Consider the following 6,735-nt stretch of genomic DNA (forward strand, 5'->3'; position numbering starts at 1 on the left):
TCAATTACAATAGGTTACTAGATCAATTACAGTAGGTTACTAGATCAATTACAATAGGTTACTAGATCAATTACAATAGGTTACTAGATCAATTACAATAGGTTACTAGATCAATTACTATAGGTTACTAGATCAATTACAATAGGTGACTAGATCAATTAAAATAGGTGACTAGATCAATTACAATAGGTGACTAGATCAATTAAAATAGGTGACTAGATCAATTACAATAGGTTACTAGATCAATTACAATAGGTTACTAGATCAATTACAATAGGTTACTAGATCAATTTAAAAAGGTTACTAGATCAATTACAATAGGTGACTAGATCAATTAAAATAGGTTACTAGATCAATTACAATAGGTTACTAGATCAATTACAATAGGTTACTAGATCAATTACAATAGGTTACTAGATCAATTTAAAAAGGTTACTAGATCAATTACAATAGGTGACTAGATCAATTAAAATAGGTTACTAGATCAATTACAATAGGTTACTAGATCAATTACAATAGGTGACTAGATCAATTAAAATAGGTGACTAGATCAATTACAATAGGTGACTAGATCAATTACAATAGGTTACTAGATCAATTACAATAGGTGACTAGATCAATTACAATAGGTTACTAGATCAATTACAATAGGTTACTAGATCAATTTAAAAAGGTTACTAGATCAATTACAATAGGTGACTAGATCAATTAAAATAGGTTACTAGATCAATTACAATAGGTTACTAGATCAATTACAATAGGTTACTAGATCAATTACAATAGGTTACTAGATCAATTTAAAAAGGTTACTAGATCAATTACAATAGGTGACTAGATCAATTAAAATAGGTTACTAGATCAATTACAATAGGTTACTAGATCAATTACAATAGGTGACTAGATCAATTAAAATAGGTGACTAGATCAATTACAATAGGTGACTAGATCAATTACAATAGGTTACTAGATCAATTACAATAGGTGACTAGATCAATTACAATAGGTTACTAGATCAATTACAATAGGTTACTAGATCAATTACAATAGGTGACTAGATCAATTAAAATAGGTGACTAGATCAATTACAATAGGTGACTAGATCAATTACAATAGGTTACTAGATCAATTACAATAGGTGACTAGATCAATTACAATAGGTTACTAGATCAATTACAATAGGTGACTAGCATAGGACCCCTAAAGCGGCAATGAGACAGGGTCCTACTGATGCACCCACTTAAGAATGACAGACAGGGAGAGACTGGCAGTTAACGTCTCTCTGCTTCCATTTACGTGATGAGTAGTTCAATTGCGTTTGTCCAATGGATTTTCAGTGTATGCTCGCATTGTGCAATCCACAGTCTGTGTGCGTGCGTGTGTGTGTTTGTGTGTTTGTGTCTCTGTCTCCATCGGTGTGTGTGTGGGGGGAGGGGGAGTCTGACAAGCATGACAGATCTCTATCCAGCTGTTTCAGACATGAGAGAAGACTTGCACGTTGTGTGTGTGTGTGTGTGTGTGTATGTGTGTGTGTGTGTGTGTGTGTGTGTGTGTGTGTGTGTGTGTGTATGTGTGTGTGTGTGTGTGTGTGTGTGTGGGGGGGGGGGGTTATACCTCCCCTCAGGCGTTTGGAGCAGGCTCTAAAGGGGCGGGACGGAGGGAGGTGCGGGTGAGATTCACACCCCAGGAATGTCTACCTCCATCCCCTTCTGGGAATTTCCTCCTCACTCCTTCTCTTTCTCTCCTCCTCCATTCTGTTCTGTTCCCTCTCTCTTTCCATCCCCCGAGGAGACAGGTGGAGGGAAGCAAGGGGTGTAGCACACCTGGTTTATATTTACGCAGAGTGTGTGTGTGTGTGAGAGAGAAAGAGAGAGAGAGTGAGAGAGAGAGAGATAGAGAAAGAGAGATATGGACAGGTTGGCCTAGGAAAATGAAAAAGAAGAGCTGTAGAGTCCTTGGGCTGTGTAGGAAGAATGTGTCCCTGTGTTGTGTGTACTGTAGCAGATTATGGACATGACATATATTCTACAGGCCATATTGTGAGACCACCTCACTGATTGGAATGTTGGTGACGCTTGATAAGGATCTTGCAGGCCGTGACATCCAGCTCTCCCCATCCCCCGCGGTATAAAAGCCAGAGCACACATTCCAAGGGAGATCTCTCAACAGCAGACTCACACAGTGAAACAAAGGAATGGTATTCTTTGTCTAGTTTTTTTAATAAAGTGAAATTACTTTCTCCTATGTGATGCAACCACCCCGTTAATAAGCCCTGGGAATAAAATATGGGCATTGATGCATTGTATTTGTAACCAAGTGTTACTGTGTGTTGTAAATAACTGGTTCTATGCTGCCTACCTAACCATGTTTGGTATCAACCTGAAGCTAAAATCATGAATCAGTTGATTATGCATGTTGGGGAAATGTAATATAATGTTGAAACCATAACAGGGATATTTGATGATTCCAGACTCCTAAGAGAATCTTGGCGCCCCTTTTATGACGGGAGCGGGGGTCACTCTGTGTGACCAAGTGACCAATTGGTGCTGTTTATGCAAACAGGACACGCCTCATTTTCTGGCCCTTTTTAAATAGATCTCTCACAGTCTCCCTCTCAAGTTCTCTCAACTCTTTCAGGTTCTGTGTTCTCCAAGTAACACGTAACTAAGGATGAGACGGTATACCGTAAAACCGTGAACCGCGGTATAAAATGTCCACGGTATTAGAACCGTGACATTCCCTGTGTTTACGGTATTACGTTTACGGTATTACACAATAATGCGCTGCTGAAACTTCACATTTCAAGTTCCTTGCAACAGTTAATTTTGTAATTTAATATAAGCTTGCTATTAATAAACTGAGCTTAATTACAATATTGTGTATTTTCCATCATGTGTTGCACTGTAGTTCCTTCAAAGTAAAATACTTGTTTTTTTTATGTGTGTTGGGGGGGGTGAAATGCCGTATACCGTGAAATACCGTAAACCATACCGTGTAACTAGATACCGTACCGTAATGCAAAAATCCATACCGTCTCATCCCTACACGTAACCCTAGGATCCAAGTTTGTGCCTGATTGATGAAAGTCAATCTGTATCCGTGGAATTGCTGAACTGCTAGCTAAGATCTCTGTACTCGACGCCAGGGTCTTAGGAATTTCCACACTCTTCAACCGATCCACCTCTGATGAGAGCAGAGGTTTTGAATGAGACATTTGCAACTTTTGAACTCAAAACTGACTCAAACTGATTCAAACTGAACTCTAACCTCCGCGAACATCAACGGTCGCGCAACAGTCTACAATGTAATGTAACAATGTTTGTCTCTTGTCTGTTCTGCCCCTATTTAAAGCGACCTTGGGTTTTATGAAAGGCGCTATATAAATGAAAGTTATTATTATTATTAATCGTTATTATTATTATTATTATTATTAATCACTGTTTCAACGGCAGCGCAGGCGCGCTACACCCTGCATCAAACCGAGCAACCGACCATCAGTCACGTGCCTCTTCCCTTCGTCGAGCCAGACAACGCCTCCAGACACCTCGCTAAACGCTACCTGGTTGACATCCAGCGTTCTCCTTTCATGTGGTGTAATGCCGAGTGTTGTTTAAGCTTAGAGGATTTAGAATAGGCTGTGATAATCTATGACATCTTTATTTTCATTTCAGTCGAGATCACTTTAGTCAAAATCAGGGGGGCCCCTGCCTTCCCACTGCATAGTGGAAAGCACGATAGGGGGGGGCGATAATTTAGTTGCCCCCCCCCCTCTGGGCCAGCTTGGCTTAGCCTACCTCACACAGGCAGCAGACACTTCTGGCGCTGCACGGTGGTGACGAGTGTCCCGTGGCCCGTAGACAGGTGCAGTTTCGCCTAGAGAGAAAGATTCTGCTTAGTGACACCTTACAAGCCAAGGAGATGGTACTAGCTAGCAGGTGTCGGCTCAACTTGGCCGATGTTTACTAAAGCAGTGGACGTACGCCAAGTCTGATTAATGCCCCACAATATATTAAAACATAGTAGTCCTAGTAGTTTTGTTACCCCAACAAATCAAGACAGGATATTTCAGTTTTGCAGTCAGAAATTAGTGATAGGTTGAAAGATCAATCGATCATTAATAATAATTAGTCCTCATTAACAGACCTACAAGACAGATGTAGTCGGTGCAGGCGGACAGCAGACACAGGCGGTCGATGCAGTCAGACAGAACACTCCTGTGGTTGGAAAGCAAACAGGACAGTTTTGCAGTGAGAAATTACAGTGATAAATTGAGGTCAATCAATCAATCATCATCAATAATGGTTAATGTAGCATGTCTTCATTAACAGACATACAAACTCTCCAGTAGGGAAGAAAGTGACATTGAGAAAACTAACTAAAGCACAGCAGTCAGAAATTGCTGTGATGAATTGAGAGAGATAAATCAATGAACATCAATAATGATGAAATTAGAATGTAATCATGACAGACCTACAAACTCTCCCGTAGCTAAAAAAAAAAAGTGACCGTTTGAAATCGAACTTGATAATTCATGAGTTCTTTGAAGCTTCAAAGAGACCGCCACCACCACAGAAGAAGACTACCTCGGAAAAATACATTCACTCGGACAGAACGCGTCTAAATAAGTTATTTAATGGTAGCGCCGAGGCTTCAAAACCCAGCATTTGTTTAAATAGACCCTTTTGCTTAGGTAAGTGAAGTTTCATGTTTATCTGAGACTTGTAAATATGAGCGCCTCTCCTATATAGGCCGACACACACACTCTACGACACCCCTACACACACTTTCCAATCATATAGTATGGATACATCAAATTAAACAGACGTATACTGACATTAATGACTTACCAGTTCGTTGGCTAGTGTTTGCTCCGAAATAGTTGAGCTTGAGTTTGAGTTCCAAGCAAAATTACGAGAATCCCGCCGAATTGCAAATGGTGAGCAGTTATAACAGTACAGCCAATCAAAGCACACTAATATATCGCTGACCACCCACAATGCCTCACTTCGCACAGTATTTTACCGTATGGTGGAAAAACGGTAATTTACAGCGACATTTCGCCGTAAATTCACAGAAATCTTTTACAGTGTATGAATGTAGAGCTATCCCGTCCTCATCATAGACCTTTAGACCTCATTAAAAAATGTGATATGCGTAGGCTAGTTAAAGGTAGGCCCTATGTGCATTATAGGCTACATCAAATCACTGTTACAGTAGGCCTGTGCCTTGAAAGCAAATTTGAACACCAGCCGTCTATCCCGACAAATCTGTAGGCTACCATTCAGCATGGATCCATCTTGGTCCACAATCACACGCACTTTCACCGGTAGGCCAGGCCGCAAGGCTGAAAAGAAAATCTGGAACACAAGATCAAATATAAATTGGTGTTGGTCTCGTGAAAAAGAGGCTAAATTGGTGGCCGTGACAATGTGCTGCGCTGACTTGGCTATCGCCTAATATCAAGGATAAGAATAGCAAAACAAAAGTAATACATGCTGACGATTGGCCACTTATCACCCACAACAATAATTGTATTATAATAAAATATTAATCCTGTCACTTACCGATGTTTAGCACTAGCAGAAGAGTCTTGGTGAGGGACCTCTGGCGTTTTGGGCATCCTCCAAAATCCTCGCAGCAAAATATGACGAAATGCTTTGTTGACCCCGTTTCATTGCTAATTCTTGCTAGTTAGAGTAGGCGCTTGGTTGACAGTTGCCATGACAATCAAACGCGCGGCTAGCTGTTGTAAATCATATTTTTGAAATAGCTAGTGTAGTTTTTCTTAATTGCGCCATCTATTTTCGGGCACAGGAATTGTAGCTATATTCAGTCTGACCAGAAGCAGGGATCAAAACTTTTCCCCACCGGCGATAAAAATGAATGATCAGAGGAGGGGATATCAAAACCAGAGGGGGGGGGGGGAATAAATATAAATAACTATTTATAAAATAGTTTATTAATAGCAAGCTTATATTAAATTACAAAATTAACTGTTGCAAGCAACTTGAAATGTGAAGTTTCAGCCGCGCATTATTGTGTAATACCGTAAACGTAATACCGTAAACACAGGGAATGTCACGGTTCTAATACCGTGGACACTTTATACCGCGGTTCACGGTTTTACGGTATACCGTCTCATCCCTAGTGTGTTTCTACAGTATTATGTGTGTGCATGTGCGTGTGTGTGTGTGTGTGTGTGTGTGCATGCGTGTGTGTGCATGCGCATGTGTGTGTGTGCATGCGTGTGTGTGTGCATGCGTGTGTGTGTGTGCATGCGTGTGTGTGTGCATGCGTGCGTGTGTGTGTGCATGCGTGTGTGTGTGTGCATGCGTGTGTGTGTGTGTGCATGCGTGTGTGTGTGTCTGTGTTCTTGGGTTGCTGAGATGCTGTCTGGTTTTAACCAACCAGGCAGGAGAGACGCAGGCCAACATGGCCGACGCTGGGGTCACGGTCAATAAGGTGTACAAGGTGAGAGAGATGGAGAGAGAGAGAGAGAGATGGAGTGAGAGAGATGGAGAGAGAGAGAGAGAGAGAGAGAGATGGGGGGGGTTGAAAGAGGACAAAGGCTGTTAGAAAAACACAACCAGACAAACACAAGTATTGATCAGAATGTCCTCCTATTCTCCTCTCCGCTCTCTCTTTTTTATTCTCCCCCAACGCTTTATTTTCCATCTGCCCTCACCGCCATGAGGGATGAGGGGACGATGGATGAAGGGAGGATGGAGGGGAGGATGG

The sequence above is a fragment of the Borostomias antarcticus genome, assembly GCF_949987555.1.
Source record: "Borostomias antarcticus genome assembly, contig: scaffold_257, whole genome shotgun sequence".
Taxonomy (NCBI): domain Eukaryota; kingdom Metazoa; phylum Chordata; class Actinopteri; order Stomiiformes; family Stomiidae; genus Borostomias; species Borostomias antarcticus.